Raw genomic sequence first — 19,299 nt, forward strand, 5'->3', positions numbered from 1 at the left:
AGCACAATATTCACTATAAATCAATATGTGGGATGCATCAGCTCAATTCACTAGCTATGCTGTCTTGGTACTTATACCAAAACAAATACATGTCTCTGGCTCCAAAGCCATTGCTATCCAAGTGGAAGTTGTCCATGGCTGGAGTCATAAGTGTACTAAAAACTGGAAAGTATAAGTATTTTACCTCCAAGGTCTGAGCTTGTTTCTGGTTCACTTACATAAATAATAAGCCCTAGGACCTTTAAATATCTCTTGCCTCTGACTCCTAATACACTTGGGCTTTCTTGGCCCCTTAAGTTTGTAGCACATCTGGGCTCCATTTTGGCCAATTCTTAGGACATCTAAGGTACAATTTTGTACAGAAGTAATAACATGTGTCTAATGGTGTGTCTTGCCCCTTTTGGATCCCAGCACCCCTAATTCTCACATTCATAACAACAAACCCATGAGAGGCTCTCTTGGATTATTTTCCCAAGTCTGCCATCTCTGCTTGACAGGTAGAACATGGTGAACTTTTCTGCCTGTGCTGCACTCCTGATGGCAGCCAATCAGAGCCATTGACTCCTACTGTCTGGGCTTGCAGATGTTAATCTTCCTATTTGTTCTCCTTGGAATCCATCAGCACTATGGGGGATGAATTTTCAAGGTACAGAAATTCTCCTATAGTGACAGTACTCTGGCTTCCAAGTCTTCTTTCTTATCTTGCAACTCCCTCATCTTAGCAGTTGCTAGTAGAGTGGCATCAGTTTTATCATTCAATGCTGTAAGAATCTTCCAGCTCACAGCCCCAGGGGCTTTATGAGCAGCTTCTCAGGCTGTTTATCCATCTCATCTGCACTGCTACTGATATTTATGTCCTAGGTCAAAGGCTAATGTCTTCGATCTGCTCCTCAGGCTCAACAGCTCAGTTCACATTGTGCTCTTCCAAGTCCATGTTCATGACAGGGCAACCGGAAGTTTTCACTATGCTCACAATGAACCCATCCACCATATCACAACTGTAACCAGAGTTTATGCTAATAGAGCCTTGGCACCATGTGATACAAGCTACTAGATGGCCATAGGCCCATCCTGTCTGCTGGGATCAATGTATCTCTTATCTCTAAAAAACCCTGCCAACTCTGCTAATTGTCAAGGTGAGTCTGAGACTCAGACCCTGGGAAACTGATTCAGAATCCTGGAAATTGAAAAAGATGCAAGACACTGTTGGGATAGAATACATGTTTTATTTAGAGGTGGCAGCAACATTTAGCTAACCCTCAGTTCCTTCTTTAGCCCCATCTAGTTCCATTAGCCCCCTGGTAAACTGTTCAGCATAATCACTGCCCTATAACCACTCCATTCTATTAACATTCATTCCTTGATTGTGACCACAAAATATGTTGGAATAACTTTCAGTTTACAGCTAGCAGCTAGCATCTATGAGCATCTTGAAGTGCTTGAAGAATCTATACTCTTTCAGGCCTGATAGGAACACCTGCAGGATGAGATGCTCTGCTCTAGTGAGCCGTTAGTGAAACCACATCCTTAGCACTTGTGCTTAGTTATTGCCAAGCTGCCAGGCCAGGAAACTGATAGCCAGGAGCTTCAGGCATGAAACTCCTAACTTAGAAACCCCCTCCCCTAGGGAGAAAGACCCTTTCTGATAATAGCAATATTTAGAGCATCCTCATAGTGTGATTACATTAGGCATAAAATTATTGGCTTATGGATTCTATCTTGCTTGTGTGTATGATTGGTGGGTATGCCCCACTTGAACCCTATAACAACTGTATGCATTCCAAAAATAAACTGAGCTACTGGACGATGACTTGAGGTGGGTCTCCAGCCAGTTATCTCACCAGCTCGCAGAGTCTGTGTGTTGATTCCGTGTCTCAACCGAACCCCCCATGACAAGGTAGCAAAGCAACTAATTGACCACATCAGTGACCAGAACCACAGCAATTTGGTGCCTCAACATGTCTGCTTGCACCCTTGCACCTCGGGACTGGCCATCCCATTGATTTCAGGTAGGATTTCGGGTAGTAGACCCCCTTTGTGTTCTGTGTGCTGTCGGTTCCTTGAAGGTGAGCAAGGAACCCCTTTCTCTACCTCCTTTCCTTGTCCTTGTTGTACTATTGGTACCCTGAGTTGAGGCACACACCCTCATATGGTTTGGCATCACTTTATGACCCCTCCTTTCCCCTGGTTCACTAAAGGAATTCACATAAAGGACTGGTCCTCCCAGAATTTGGAACCTCAATTTTTTTTCTGTTAAAGAGAACTCCACTCTGGAGACACCATGTGGGCATTCAGCCTTGATCTAACAAGTCAAGGAAGCCTCCCAATAAGCACAAGACAGCGGACCCTAAAAACACTCTTTTTTGTCCTACTTAGGGTCTTCCATTCTGATCTGTTGCTCCTGCATGTGTGCTGGGCATCTTCCTCATAATCAATGCTTAGTTTAGTGTGATTTTGTTTATCCTTGAGAGACTTCAGGAGGCCTCTAAGAGGTCCACCAATCAGTCATGGGCAACCTTCACCCCAACTCCCCAATTTGAAGAGTCCCAAAATTAGCTGCACTGAAAGCACTGCTTTCTCAGTGTGGACTCAAAGTGAAACATAAAGACATTGATCAATTCTGCAGAAAGCTGTCCTTTTCACACCCTGAAAACATATGGGATCTACAAATTTGGATGAGAGTCTTATACTCTGCAAGAAAAAAGGAGGTCCATGAGGGACACATTCCCCCTACCTCTTTCATCCCAATCCTTCTTGCCATCATTGCCAGTGTTCATGGCTCTTCTGCAGAAGAGGTCATCAAAAAGCATAATGAGTCTTTAGAGGACAAAGCAATGACTCTTCAGGCCTCTGCCTCAAGTGTTATTGATTCATATGAGGACAATTTGAATGAGGATGAGCCCGATGCTTCACAGCATCCTGCAGCTCCCTCTGCTCCTTTATCTGACTCCCCTCCTCCTAAATATCCATCTGCAGACTTATGCCCTTAAGCTGAGGAGGCACAACCTGTAGGACCCTCGGCTCCTTAGCACTCCTCTGCCAAGGAGGCACCACCTGTAAGGCCCTCTGCTCCTTGTCAATCCTTATGTTCTCCTTGTAACCCTTTCCTTGCCTTTTCTGAGAATTTTGCTTCTGATGCAGAAAGTAGACCCTGGGTGCCTACCCCCTTACCAGATCTGGCATTACTGAAGAAGTCTTCTCAGGAGTCTGTACCTGATTCTCCTTACTTTGAAGAGATATTAAGACAATGGTCAGGCCAATTACAAGCCACCTATGATTGGATGAACCTTCTGAAGGCATGCTTAACTCGCCCACAATTTTTCCAATGGAAAGCTTCCTTTGAGGAGGAAGCAGAGAAAATAGCAAGGAATAATCTCTCCTATAGCATTGCCATCACTTTAGATATGTTACTGGGCTATGGTGCCTATGTTAGCCAGTAGGAACAATCAAAGATTGGCAATCTCATTTACTTTGACCAAGTTAGAGACATTGCCATGAAGAGTCTTAAAAATATTGCACCTCCAAAATATGATGAATTCTTCAGAAACCTGATCCAAAGTCCCCAGGAATGGTTCCCTGACTTTTTGTCCCGAGTTACTGAGGAAGTTGGGAAGCATATCCAGCCTGGGCCCATCCAAGACTCAATGGTGAAGTAATTATCATGGGAGGGAGCCAATGCTGAGACTAGTGCTGCAATTGCCCCAGTACACAGTGAATCTCTCTCTAAATGGATCATTGCTACAAAGAAGCTAGCTCCCTCTTCAGGACCCATCCAGGCATTGACAGCTGCCATTCACACACTAGCAGCTAACAAAAATAATGGGCCTTCATGGCAAAGGTCTGATCTCATTTTCTTTGGCTGCAATCAATGAGATCACATCAGAAGATTCTGCCCCAAGAATGATAGCCCCCAGGCCCCCCGCATTCCATGACTCTTTGTCCTAGATGTAAGAAGGGTTATCATTGGGCAACAGATTGCAGAGCCAGGCCTTTAAGCTCCCATCAGGGCAACCCTCAGCCCTGCCAGTAAGAGGGAAGAAACATCCTCAAATCCATTGGACGTTGCCCATTTTGGACACCAAGCCCAGAATGACTCTTGTGCTTGATAATGTCCCTGTTAAGGGCATAGTGGACACAGTGGGATGTTTTTATAATAGATTCCAACTCAGCATCCAAGATGATGAAGTGGAAGACAGCACCGGGTCCCCAAATTCAGGGTATTGGTGGGTAACAAGCCACCAGGAGAGTCCTCTCACCTGTCATCTGGCAGGACACAGATGGAGAGAAAGGTGCCTTTTATCCTTTGATTGCATAAGTCCCTAACAACTTATGAGTAAGGAACATATTGGAGGAAATGGATGCTGTCATAAATACTGATTATAAAGGCCTTTACAATGAAATTATAATACATGACAAAATAGGACTGTTGGGGAGACCATGCTCCCCCAATTCTAGGAGCCACTGTTCCACTGACGACTAAGCCAGATCCCATACCCCTGGAATGGGATACCACAGATCATATCTGGGTGGAACAGTGGCCTATCCTAGAACCCAAATTAACATATTTTTTTTGCAAAAAAAAAAAACATTTTTTGCATGAATAATTTATTGTCAAATCATTAACCAAACTTTAAACCAATTTAATTTATTTCCATAAAATAAACCAGAATATGGGTGAGTTGAAATCTCAGTTTTCATAACTTGTCTACATTTGCAGTTATGTACAGCTTTGTTGCAAAACATTTATTATTGTTTCAGTGACATTGCTTCCATGTCCAATTTATCATATTTTTGCTTTCAGGGTATAAAGGGTAAAAGATGAATGAACTGCATATTTTTAAATGAAAATTATTTTAAAGTACACATATTCATTAGATCAAAAAATGTATATGATTTCATTTTGACCTCCAAAAAATATATATTTGAGAAAAATGAACCCAACTAAAATTATTTATATTATGTTTGACTTTTACTTTTTTATAATTTCAAGCTCAGGGCTCTAGAAGTTTTGGTATTCAGTTTATTTTGTGATGACATTAACCTTTGGACTCTTGTAACTTCCCCCAAAGACAAAAGGCAGGACATGAAAGGTAAAGTGAATTGAAAAAGACTTCCTTTTTTACAAAAGCTCATACTACAATATATAGTTTATAAGTTTTTTAAAAAAGTTTATTATGTTTCCTCTTTTCTTTTTTTTCTTTTTTTAATTTGTTTTAATTAGTTACACATGACAGTTCAATGACCTTGACATATCATACATTTGATTGAGATGAAATATAATATCTCATTTTTCTGAGTATATAGGTTGCAGAATCACATTGGTCATGCATTCACATATATACACAAGTAATAATAATGTATGTTTCATTCTACTATCCTTCCTATCTCCCCAAACCCTCCCCTGCCCTCCCATCACTTCTCTCTACCCAATCTAATGTGACCTACTTCTTTTTTTTTCCCTCACATTTTCTTACGTATACTCTGTATAACAAAGGGGGGGTCTCCTTCCCTTTTCCATGAAATTCCCCTTCTCCCTCACTTCCCTTCCCACCCATCTTCCCTATGTAGATGTAATTGTCTTCCCATGCTCCTCCTCTATTTCCCATTCTGAGTCACCCGCCTTATATCAGAGAAGACATTTGGCATTTCTTTTTTTTGGGATTGGCTAACTTCACTTAGCATAATCTGCTCTAATGCCATCCATTTCCCTGCAAATGACATGATCTTATTATTTTTTAGTGCTGAGTAATATTACATTGTGTATATATGCCACATTTTTTTTATTAGTTGCACATGACAATACAATGATCTCAACATATCATATATTTGAATCAAAAGGGGTATAATTTCTCATTTTTCTGAGTGTACAGTTTGCAGAATCACATTGTTTATACAGACACGTATATACATACAGCAATACTAGTGTCTATTTTATTCTGCTGCCCTTCCTATCTCCCATTCCCCTCCCCTCCCATCACTTCTCTCTACCCAATCTAATGTGACACATTTTTCCCCTCACATATCATACATGTATTTTTCATAATGATGAGGGTCTCCTTCCATCTTCCATGCAATTTCCCTTCTCCCTCCCATTCCCTCCCACCTCTCTTCCCTAATTAGTGGTAATCTTCTGCTCATGCTCTTTCTCCCTATCCCATTTTGAGTAACCCTCCTTATATCAGAGAAGACATTCAGCATTTGTTTTTTTAGGGATTGTCTAACTTCACTGAGCATAATCTCCTCTAATGCCATCCATTTTCCTGCAAATGCCATGATCTTGTTAGTTTTTAGTGCTGAGTAATATTCCATTGTGTATAAATGCGACATTTTTTTAAACCATTCATCTATTGAAGGGTATCTAGGTTGGTTCCACAGTCTAGCTATTGTGAATTGTGCTGCTATAAACATTGATTTGGCTGTGTCCCTTTAGTATGCTCTTTTTAGGTCTTTTCAGTATAGTCTGAGGGGGAATAGCTGGGTCAAATTGTGGTTCCATTCCCAGTTTTCCAAGGAATCTCCATACTGCTTTCCAAATAGGCTGCACCAATTTGCAGTCCCACCAGCAATGTATGAGTGTACATTTTTCTCCACATCCTCGCCAGCACTTGTTATTGTTTGACTTCATAATGGCTGTCATTCTTACTGGAGTGAGATGGTATCTTAGAGTTTTTGGGTTTAATTTGCATTTCTCTGATTGCTAGAGATGGTGAGCATTTTTTCGTGTATTTGTTGATTGATTGTATATCCTCTTCTGAGAAGTGTCTGTTCAGATCCTTGGCCCATTTGTTGATTGGGTTATTTATTATTTGTTTAAATTTTGAGTTATTTTATACTCTAGAGATTAGAGCTCTATCTGATGTGTGAGGGGTAAAAATTTGTTCCCAGGATGTAGGCTCCCTATTTACCTCACATATTATTTCTCTTGCTGAGAAAAAACTTTTTAGTTTGAATTCATCTCATTTGTTGATTCCTGGATTTAACTCTTGTGCTATAGGTGTCTTTTTAAGGAAATTGGGGCCTAGCCCAATGTGATGGAGATTAGGGCCTACTTTTTCTTCTATTAGAGCTCTGGTTTAATTCCTAGATATTTGATCCATTTTGAGTTATCTTTTGTGCATTGTGAGAGATAGATATTTAATTTTATTTTGTTGCATATGGATTTCCAGTTTGCCCAATACCATTTGTTGATGATGCTATCCTTTCTCCAGTGCATGCTTTTAGCATCTTTGTCTAATATAAGGTAGTTGTAATTTTGTGGATTGGTCTCTGTGTCCTCTATTCTGTACCATTGGTCTACCCACCTGTTTTGGTGCCAGTACCATGCTGTTTTGGTTACTACTGCTCTGTAGTACAGTTTAAATCTGGTATTGCAATACTACCTGTTTCACTCTTCCTGCTTAGAATTGCTTTATCTATTCTGGGTCTTTTATTTTTCCAGATGAATTTCATGATTGCTCTTTCTATTTCTGCAAGTATGGCATTGGGATTTTGATTGGCATTGCATTAAACCTATAGAGTACTTTTGGTAATATGGCCATTTTAATGATATTAGTTCTGCCTATTCATGAACAAGGTATATCTTTTCATCTTCTAAGGTCTTCTTCTATTTCTCTCTTTAGGGTTCTATAATTTTCATTGTATAGGTCTTTCACCTCTTGTTTTAGATTGATTCCCAAGTATTTTTTTGGCAATATTATGCCACAGTTTTGTTTTTAATCGATTCATCCACTGAAGGGCATCTAGGTTGACTCCCCAGGCTAGCTATTGTGAATTGTGCTACTATAAACATTGATGTGGCTGTGTCCCTGTAGTATGCTGTTTTTATGTCTTTTGGGTATAGTCCGAGAAGAGGAATAGCTGGGTCAAATGGTAGTTCCATTTTCAGCTTTCCAAGGAATCTCCATACTGCTTTCCAAATTGGCTGTCCAATTTGCAGTCCCACCAGCAGTTTATGAGTGTACCTTTTCCCCCCACATCCTTGCCAGCACTTGTTGATATTTGTCTTCATTATGGCTGCCATTCTTACTGGAGTGAGATGGTATCTTAGAGTAATTTTAATTTGCATTTCTCTGATTGCTAGAGAGGATGAGCATTTTTTAGCATATTTGTTGATTGATTGTATATCCTTTTTTGAGAAGTGTCTTTTCAGATCCTTGGCCCATTTGTTGATTGGGTTATTGGTTTTTGGGTGTTTAGCTTTTTGAGTTCTTTGTATACCCTAGATATTAGAACTCTATCTGATGTGTGAGGGGTAAACATTTTTTCCCAGGATGTAGGCTCTCTATTCACCTCACATATTATTTATCTTGCTGAGAAAAAAACTTTTTAGTTTGAATTTATCCCATTTGTTGATTCTTGGATTTAACTCGTGTGCTATAGGTGTCTTATTAAGGAAATTGGGGCCTAGCCCCATGTGATGGAGATTAGGGCCTACTTTTTCTTCTATTAGATGCTCTGGTTTAATTCCTAGATCCTTGATCCATTTTGAGTTATCTTTTGTGCATGGTGAGAGATAGATACTTAATTTTATTTTGTTGCATATGGATTTCCAGTTTGCCCAACACCATTTGTTGATGATGCTATCCTTTCTCCAGTGCATGCTTTTAGCATCTTTGTCTAATATAAGGTAGTTGTAGTTTTGTAGGTTAATCTCTGTGTCCTCTATCCTGTAGCATTGATCTACCAGCCTGTTGTGGTGCCAGTACCATGCTGTTTTTTTTTTTTTAACTCTTGCTCTGTAGTATAGTTTAAGATCTGGTATAATAATACCACCTGTTTCACTCTTCTTGCTTAGAATTATTTTAGCTATTCTGTGTCTCTTATTTTTCCAGATAAATTTCAAATGCTTTTTCTATTTCTGTGAGGAATGCCATTGGGATTTCGATCAGAATTGGATTGAATCTGTATAGTGCTTTTGGTAATATGGCTATTTCAATAAGATTAATTCTGCCTATCCATGAGCAAGGTAGATCTTTCCATCTTCTAAGGTCTTCTTCTATTTCTCTCTTTAGGGTTCTATAGTATTCATTGTATAGATCATTCACCACTTTTTTTTAAGTTGATTTTCATGTTTTTTTTTTTTTGAGGATATTGTGAATGTGGTAGTTTTTCTCATTTCCTTTTCAGAGAATTTGTCACTGATATGCAGGAATTCCTTTGATTTATGGGTATTGATTTTATATCCTGACACTTTGCTGAATTCATTTACTAGTTCTAGAAGTTTGTTGGTAGAGTTTTTTGGATCTTCTAGGTATAGAATCATATCATCAGCAAATAGTGCTAGTTTAAATTCTTCTTTTCATATAGTTATTCCTTTAATTTCTTTCAGCTGTCTAATTGCTCTGGCCAGTGTTTCAAGAACTACATTGAATAGAAGTGGTGACAGAGGGCATCCCTGTCTTGTTCCAGATTTTAGAGGGAATGCCTTCAGTTTTTCTTCATTAAGAATGATGCTGGCTTGAGGCTTAGCATAGATAGCTTTTACAATATTGAGATATTTTCCTGTTATCCCTAGTTTTTCTAGTTTTTTGAACATAAAAAGGTCCTGTATTTTGTCAAATGCTTTTTCTGTGTCTATTGAGATTATCATGTGGTTGTTATCTTTAAGTGTATTGATGTGATGAATTTCATTTATTGATTTCTGTATGTTGAACCAACTTGCATCCCTGGGATGAATCCCACTTGATTATGGTGCATGATCTTTTTGATATGTTTCTGTATCTGATTTGCCAGGATTTTATTGAGGATTTTTGCATCTATATTCATTAGAGATATTGGTCTGAAGTTTTCTTTCTTTGAAGTGTCTTTCTCTGGTTTTGGAATCAGGGTGATATTGGCCTTGTAGAATGAATTTGGAAGTACTCCCTCTTTTCCTGTTTCCTGAAATAGATTGAAAAGTATTGGTATTACTTCATCTTTAAAGGTCTTATAAAACTTGACTCTATATCCATCTGGTCCTGGGCTTTTCTTGGTTTGTAATCTTTTGATGCCTTCTTCTAGTTCCTCATTTGATATTGGTCTGTTTAAGTTGTGTGTATCTTCCTGACTCAATCTGGGCAGATCATATGACTTAATGAATTTATCGGTGCCTTCACTATCTTCAATTTATTGGAGTATAAGTTTTCAAAATAATTTCTATTTATCTTCTGTATTTCTGAAGTGTCTGTTGTGATATTGCCTTTTTCATCCCATATGCTAATAATTGGGTTTCTCTCTCTTCTTCTCTTCATTAGCATGGCTAAGGGTCTGTCAATCTTATTTATTTTTTCAAAGAACCAATTTTAATTCTGTCAATTTTTTCAATTTTTTTTCATTGGTTTCCACTCTGATTTTAATTATTTCTTGCCTTCTACTGTATTTGGTTTTGATTAGTTCTTCTTTTTCTAGACCTTTAGATGTAGGGTGAGGTCATTTATTTGTTGGCTTTTTCTTCTTTTAAGGAATGAACTCCATGAAATGAATTTTTCTCTTAGTACTGCTTTCATAGTGTCCCAGAGATTTCAATATGTTGTGTTTGTATTTTCATTTACCTCTAAGAATTTTTTAATTTCCTCCTTGATATGTTCTGTAACACATTGTTCATTCAGTAACATATTGTTCATTCTCCAGGTGATGTAGGAATTTTTCTTCCTTATTTTATCATTGGTTTCCAACTTCTTTCCATTGTGACTGGATATAATACATGGTAATATCTCTACTCCTTTGTATTTGCTAAGTGTTGCCCTATGGCATAATATATGATCTATTTTTGAGAAGAATCTATGTGCTGCTGAGAAAAAAGTGTATCCACTTGATGTTGGTTGATATATTCTATATATATCAATTAAGTCTAAGTTATTGTGTTATTGATTTCTATAGTTGCTTTATTCAACTTTTGTTTGTAAGATCTGTCCAGTGGTGAGAGGGGTGTATTAAAATCACCAATGATTATTGTGTTGTGGTCTATATGTCTCCTTAACTTGAGAAGAGTTTGAGTGATGAACATAGCTGAACCATTGTTTAGGGCATATATATTTATGATTGCTATGTATTGTTGGTGAATGGTTCCCTTTAGCAGTATGTAATGTCCTTCTTTATCCCTTTTGATTAACTTTGGCTTGAAGTCAATTTTATTTGATATTAGTATGGACACCCCTGCTTGCTTCTGAGGTCCATGTGAGTGGTATGATTTTTCCCAACCTTTCATCTTCAGTCTGTGTATGTCTTTTCTTATCAGATGAGTCTCCTGTAGGCAGCATATTGTTGGATCTTTTTTTTTAAATCCAGTCTGCTAGCCTATATCTTTTGATTGATGAGTTTAAGCCATGAATATTTAAAGTTACTATTGAGATATTGTTTGTACTTCCAGCCACGTTTATTTATTTTTGTTATTTAACTTGATTTGTTTTTCCCCTTTGATTAGTTTTTAATTTACTGTAATACATCCTACTGTTGATTTTTGTTGTTATTTTTCATTTTCTCTTCATGTAATGTTTTGCCAATGATGCTTTGAAGTATTGGTTTTCTAGCTGCAAATTCTTTTAACTTTTGTTTATCATGGAAGGTTTTCATTTCATATTCAAACCTGAAGCTTAATTTTACTGGATACAAGATTCTTTGTTGGAACCCATTATCTTTCAGCATTTGAAACACACTGTTCCAGGATCTTCTAGCTTTCATAGTCTGTGATGAAAAATATACCATTAACCTAATTAGTTTACCCCTAAATGTTATCTGCTTCCTTTCTCTTGTGGCTTTTAAAATTCTCTCCTTGTTCTGTAGGTTGGATATTTTCATTGTAATGTGTCTTTGTTGTGGATCTCTTGTGGTTTTGTACATTCGGCATCCTGCAGGCTTCTAGGAGTTGAATTTCTGTTTCATTCTTCATGTCTGGAAAGCTTTCTAAAATTTTTTAATTGAAGAGGTTGCTCATTCCTTTGGTTTGGACCTCTATGCCTTCCACTAACCCAATAACTTTTAAGTTTGGTCTCTTTATTTTATCCCATATTTCTTGGATGTTCTGCTTGTGGTTTCTTATCAGCTTTCCTGAGCTGTCTATAATCTTTTCGAGGTGATATACTTTGCCTTAGTTGTCTGATGTTCTGACTTCTATATACTCTGCCAGTGATACTCTCATTTGAGCTTTTAATTTGTTTTATAATTTTCTTCATTTCAAGGATTTCTGTTTGATTTTTTTTTTTGTATAACCTCTATCTCCCTGTAGAGTTGCTCTTTTGCTTCTTGGATTTATTTGTGTAATTCATTGTCAAAGTGATCTTCCATTGTATGCATATGCTGTCCAAGGTCCTCCTTAAGACTCCAGATCATTTGAACAATATATATCTTGAAATCTTTATCTGCCATTTTTTTTTCTGCTGAAGCTATTATCTCCTCTATTTTTGAGTTGTCCTGTATTGTTTGTGGCACTTTCTTTCCTTTTTTTTTTCATGTTTCACATTTTTTCTTTCCAGCTCTGTGTGACTGTTGTATTATTATTTTTCTCCTATAAATTAGTATTGCTCTTGTATAGTTCCAAGATCTCTCCTTCGTGATGGGAAGCAATGTCTAGAGATGTTGGATTCAATTTTAGTTTAAAATATATTCTTTAGCATCATCAAAGACATAAAGATTCTTGTGGCATATAGAGAATTGAGGGTCGTGTGTAGGACTTAATGTTTAGAGGGAAAGATGTGAGGGTATGGGGCTTTTGCTACTTTGGAGGAGAACTCTAATAAAGGGAGTTATAAACAGGAGAATAGACAGGAGGCATTTTAGGGTGGCTAAGTACATGGGAGGACAATGGGAAGCACAGAAACAATCACCTATTTGCATTTAGCAATTTACACATAGTAGAACTAGTAACACTTGGGAGGTTGGGAGAGGAAGAGAAGGAGGAAGAAAAGTAAAAAGAAAAGAAGAATAAAAAAGAGAGGGGAAGAGATGAAGAAAAAAATGAATGAAAAAAGAGAGAGGAAAAGGGAGAAGAGAAAGATAAAAAGAAAAAAAAAAGGAAAGAAGGAAAAAAAATGCACTCTTAAAATTCTATTTTCTTCTCTTCCAGCAGGTGGCATTGTGCATTCCAGGTTGAGTCACTGCCCTAAGCATGGGGGAAGCAATCCAAGTGAGGCAGCTCTCCCTCCCTTGCTGACTGCCTCTCCAATCCCGGTCTCTTTGGGTTGCTCCCAGTCTCTATCCCCCTCACTTCTCCTGCCCAGGAGGTCCCAATTACTGGGACTCTTTTCCAAAGCCCTGGGTTCACTCTGGGCTTATGGTGCCCTGGATGCCCCACGCTCCTGATCAACTGAAAGCTATATCTATGTTGGGTAGTCACCAAGTCATCACAGCTGTGGAGAAGGGGAGTTGGAAATCGACAACCTGTTCTGTCTTATTCCCTCTGATAGTCATATCCACCAAGAGCTGGCGAGAAAGTTTTGGGGTTACCACAGCTGGGGAGAGGGGAGTTGGAGATCAGGCACCTTTTCAGTTTCACTCGGCTCTGATATTTATGCCCGAGAGTTGGCGAGAAGTGTTTTGAGTTATCACAGCTGGGTAGAGGGGGCGCTGGGACTCACACACCTGTTCATATGCCAATCTCGCTGTCTGCTACATCCTCCAAAAGCTGATGCGGTAGATTTTCCAAGTTGGCTACTGCCCAATTCTGCACTGGGGTGTCTGGAGGGGTGGTGGGGCTAGGCTGTTCACCCACTATGTCCCGAGTTTGATCCTTGGTCCGGTGCCCTGCAGTTACGTGGGTCACAGTCTGGCACACTCTAATCTTAAAGGATCTGTAAGCCTGTGTCTCTACACTGCCAGATCTCTGCAGTGCTCAACTCCACCCATTGGCAGCGGGTTCCTGGGCTCTATTTTGCCATTTTTTGTGCTGTATTCAAGCTCAGTCTGGTGACCCAGAAGCAAGACCTCTGCATTTCTGTGCTGACCAGGCTGCAAGCGGGACCACCTTCCATCTGCGCCGACTGCACCACAAGCGGAACTGCCTTCCCCCAAATTAACAATTCTTAAGCAACTAGTTCAGGAGCAATTAGATCTTGGGCATTTTGAACCCTCCATCAGCTCTCACAGCACACCTATTATTGTAATCCCCAGAAAAATGGGAAACATAGGTTACTTCAAGATTTAAGGCCAATAAATAAACATATGAAAAAGGTTCATTCCAATCATGTATTCCTCATCCAGCTAGCATCCCAAGCAACTATTTTATTGTTGCCATAGACCTCAAGGATTGCTTCTTTTCTATACCTATAGCCATCAGGACAGACTCTTTTTTGCATTTACTGTGTGGAAACCTAATACCATGATACCTGCCCAGAGATAATGCTGGACAGTCCTCCCACAAGGGATGAAAAATAGCGCTCCAATATGTCAGCTCTTTGTTTCTCATGCAACCAGGCCTCTTACACAGCATTTCCTGGTCATACATTAAATGGATGATATTTTACTTGCTCATGCAGATTTTGATAAATTTCAAGTCTGTCTTAAGAAGTTGGTGTCTAACCTTGACACTTTGGGCTTCACATAGCCACTGATAAATTGCAACATTCTGCCCCATATGAGTTTTTGGGCTACAGAATTGCTGCAAGAATACAACCCTTGGACCTACTCTGACTATTAGACCTCAACACTCACTTAATGAGTTGCAACAGTTATGTGGTCAAATCACCTGGTTCAAGCCTTTCCTTTGTTTGCTTCTGGATGCACTAATGCCTCTGTTTGCTTAAAAAAGGGAAGGATCCTTTTTTCATGATAAGGCTCACTGCTCAGGCAGAAACAACTGTTCAAATGATCAATTACAGTCTCTCGAGATTAAAGAACCATACATATGACCAGTCAAAACCCCTGTTAGGAATAATACTAATAACTTCTGGAGCACCGCTTGGCATTATATGGCAAGCCCAGGGACCTCTATATTGGGTGCATCTGGCCTGGACTGAATGTCATAAAATCACAGGTAGGCTAGAAGGTATAATTCTTGTGGGGCCAAAAGTAAGATATTACTGTAACAAAATTTTGCATACAGAGCCAGACACCCTGGTTTTACCATTAACACACACGGAGGTCTCAACACTCCTACAGAATAATACTTTGTTAACATTAAACAGAGACATGAGGTGGGAGGCAAAGGGAGAGAAAAGGGAAATTGCAATGTAATGGAGGGAGACCCTCATTGTTATACAAAATTACATATAAGAGGTTGTGAGGGGAATGGGAAAATAAACAAGGAGAGAAATGAATTACAGTAGATGGGGTAGAGAGAGAAGATGGGAGGGGAGGGGAGGGGGGATAGTTGAGGATAGGAAAGGTAGCAGAATACAACAGTTATTAATAGGGCATTATGTAAAAATGTGGATGTGTAACCGATATGATTCTGCAATCTGTATTTGGGGTAAAATTGGGAGTTCATAACCAACTTGAATCTAATGCATGAAATATGATATGTCAAGAGCTTTGTAATGTTTTGAACAACTAATAATAAAAAAATAAAAATAAAAAAAATAATAAAAAACAGAATAATACTTTGTTTCAGACTTTACTGTCTGATTTCCCTGGACAAGTTGATAATACCTCCCCCCTGATAAGTTGCTCCAAACACTTCAAATGCTAGAGATTACAACTCCTAAGCATGCATTCCCTGCATCTCAGCCCATTCCATTAGCACCATGTGCATTTACCAACACAAACAAACACACCTTTGGTGTTATCCTGAAAATTCCCAATAAATAGGACATCTCCCATGTGGAGCGCCACTCAGGATCAGTGCAACTGGGATAACTTAGGGCAATAATACAGGCACTCCTTATGTGCGCAGACACTGTGCCATCAATATTTTTTCAGATAGTAAGTATTCTGTCCAGGTGGCAAAAGCAATTTCCTGTGCAATTTTTTAGACCCATAGGTAAGCCTATTAATCAGGCTCTCCCGACCCTTAAGGATCTTACAGAAAACAGGAAGCATCCATGGTTCATCTCACATGTGAGATCCCATACTGGGTTGCCTGGATTCATTGCTACAGGCAACTCCCAAGTGGACAAACTCATCTCCCATGGATCTAACAATGCTGTATTGCAGGAAATGTACAAATTTATTTCCTGCTGTCCTGAGTGTTGGACTTGCTGGAGCAAGCCTGTATCCTTCACACTAAGTTTCACATGTCTGCAAATAATTGAAGGCCTTGTTTTCTGACCTTACTATGACACAATGCAAGCATCTAGTCCAGGCTTGCAAGAATTGCGTCCCTCTGGCCCCACTTGGGCCTCTGCAACCACAGGGAGTAAACCCTTGAGGCCTCTCCCCTAATAAACTTTGGCAAATGGATGTCACTCACATCCCCTCCTTTGGTAAGCTCAAATATGTCCATGTTATCATGGACACTTACTCCAATTGTATACATGCTATGGCACAATCAGGAGAGAAGGCATCAAATGCCTTAAAGGCAATGAAAGCAGCAATGTTAATGCTTGGAATGCCTTGGTCTCTAAAAACAGACAATGGACCAGCTTATACCTCACAGGAGTTTCAAAATTTCCTGGTGTCCTGGAAGATTACTCACACAACAGACATTCCTTATAATCCACAAGGGCAAGGTATAGTGGAAAGAACTAATGGGACACTTAAGGAAACATTGCAGAAACAAAAGAATGCTCATACATATCTAGAACCCCACCTTGCATTGATACCTGCTCCCTTTGCCCTCAATTTTCTTATCTTTGACTCAAATAGGATAAACCCTGCATACAAGCACTGTGGCTCCTTTCCCTCCCTGACTCCAGTCCTCCTGGTACGTTGGAAAGATCCACTCACTAATTCATGGAAAGGGCCACACCCTTTGATTACCCAGAGTAGAGGCTTCTCCTGTGTTTTTCCAGAGGACACCTCTCACCCCATTTGGGTACCAGCAAGAAACGTCAGACCAGCTACTGATAGCCAGGCCTTGGAAACTGAACCAAAAGGAGAAGAAGAGATCCCCACCGTAGGGCTCACAAGATAACCTGGGGTAAAAAAAAAATAACCTGGGGTGATATCAAAGCCCTATCAGATCAAGCTCAAATCATGTCACCTGCCAGAGATCAGAGCCCTGGTACTCTCTTCTTCCTTATGTGTGTAATTATAACCTGCAACTCACAGGTAAGTGCACAACAGGTAAGTATGGAGTATGAAAGGCCTCTGCCTAATAATCTGATAACTCAAGGTCCTATGCTGGCCTGTTCAAGCAAAAAGGACATACTTCAAAGTATGTCCCATGAAGGAAAAAATGGTTTGCAGATAGCTATCACTCATGAACAGCTGTCTGCAGGACAGTTCTCCTCTAGCGGAGAACCTCTGGTGTCAAAAACCCTTCAGTGAGCAAAATACTCATACCACTGCAATTAAAAAACTGTGAAAGCAATCCACGCTCAATTAATTATATAAGAATGTTGTACATACTTCTCTCTCAAATCTTGCAGAATGCATCCCAAGGACAAAGCTCAGGAGGACAACAGGAGCCCCGGATCAACATTATCATAAGCCTCGTGGTCCTCACAGCCACAATTGCAACTGCTGCTCTTGCTGCTCCCCTGCACCTGACCAGAAGGACCACACCCAACTGATTGGAAACAACTTATGCTGTTGCTGGAACTTTAATGGACTTTCCTCTTCTTTTGCATCAATGCAGAAACGGACCCCCTTTATGCTATTGTGCATCATTCTGTCATTCAGTACATGCTTGGTGATTGGGGGCTCCATCTCCCAGGATTCTTTTACCTGTTGGTATGGATGATACTGAATTGCCTTTCTTCTTTGCTACTAATGTTTCCTCCCAATGCCCAGTTACATCTGACCCAATAGCAAGGCACCCTTGGAATATGTCACTCTCACTTGGTCATTCATGGGCCTTTACTATATTAAGGGATGCGTGTATAGGGCACAGGGGTTGTGTCAGTCTACAATTTGCCTTCACAATGATATTCTTTGGGAGCCGGGAATAGGAGGCATTATAGGTTTTTGGCCACTCTCCTTAGAAGGAGAAGCAAAAGTAGTCTCTGTCAGTGATCTGCCTAGTGGCATAACCATGCCCCTTCATGCTAAGGACTCATGTTAATGGCCCGAATCCTTTCTACAGATATGTCCATGGAGAAAATTTAAGTTCATCAATGAAGGTATACCTCTAAGAGCTATATCTTGGAGAGATTGTCTCTCCGTTTTCAGACCTTATTTCATTTCTGATGAGCTTATTATTTGGTCCAGACCCTATACAAAAGGTGGATGGAGAATGGAATTTTTAACAGAAACAAATACATTAATATTTAAATATAATACAGATTGGATAACAAATGCTCAAAATACAAAAGAAAGACAGTCAGGAGACTTTTTACAATTAGGCAAACAATTGTCACCATGGATGTCATTTGGTTTAATGGTTCTTTTGAGAAACCCTCAGCTAAACGTGCTACTAAAGGCCATGTATTTGTTAAGCCAACCTTCTTCCTTGAAACTTCCACTCAAAATCATAAAAATGGTCATCTTAATTGTGACAATTCCCAATGTGAGTTAACCAATTGCTGGAATTCCTGTTAAGACAGTAGTGATAATAAGAACACCCCCCATGTTATGGTTTCCAACAGAGATGACTCCTTCATTCAAGAGGTTCACTTTACAAAAGATATTTCCCTTCCCAGAGTTAGGCGAGATTTGAGGATTACTGCTGTCATTATAGCTGCCTGGTGTAGCTCTGGGTCAGAGCTGGTGTAGCTCTGACCCAGTCCACAGCAAATGCTGCAACCATTAATCAGGTAATGCACTGCTTCACTAAAGCCCTGACCACCCAGGAGTGACTAAACCTGCACTTGCAAGGAGGTATCTTAATGTTACAAAAACAGATTGACCTTACTGATTAAAAAAAAATGATGTTTCAATGGAATGTTAGAGTACCCTTCAGCCCTCAATTTCTGTATGTTTGTCAAACCCCTGTCTCAGTAAGAAATGTAACAGAAGCTTGAACTAGCAAATAGACTTAAGGGACCTTGGGATATGACTTTTATTTATTTATTTATTTATTAACCTTTTTTTCATTATTATTATTATTATTATTATTATTATTATTATTAGTTTTCAATACATTACAAAGCTCTTGACATATTATATTTCATACATTCGATTCAAGTGGATTATGAATTCCCATTTTTACCCCATATACAAATTGCAGAATCACATCGGTTACACATCCACATTTTTACATACTGCCATACTAGTATATGTTGTATTCTGCTGCCTTTCCTATCCCCTTCCTATCTCCCCTCCCCTCCTCCTCCTTCCTCCTCTCCTTCT

Source organism: Marmota marmota, unplaced genomic scaffold (assembly GCF_001458135.2).
Source record: "Marmota marmota marmota unplaced genomic scaffold, marMar, whole genome shotgun sequence".
In the NCBI taxonomy this organism is placed as follows: Eukaryota; Metazoa; Chordata; class Mammalia; order Rodentia; family Sciuridae; genus Marmota; species Marmota marmota.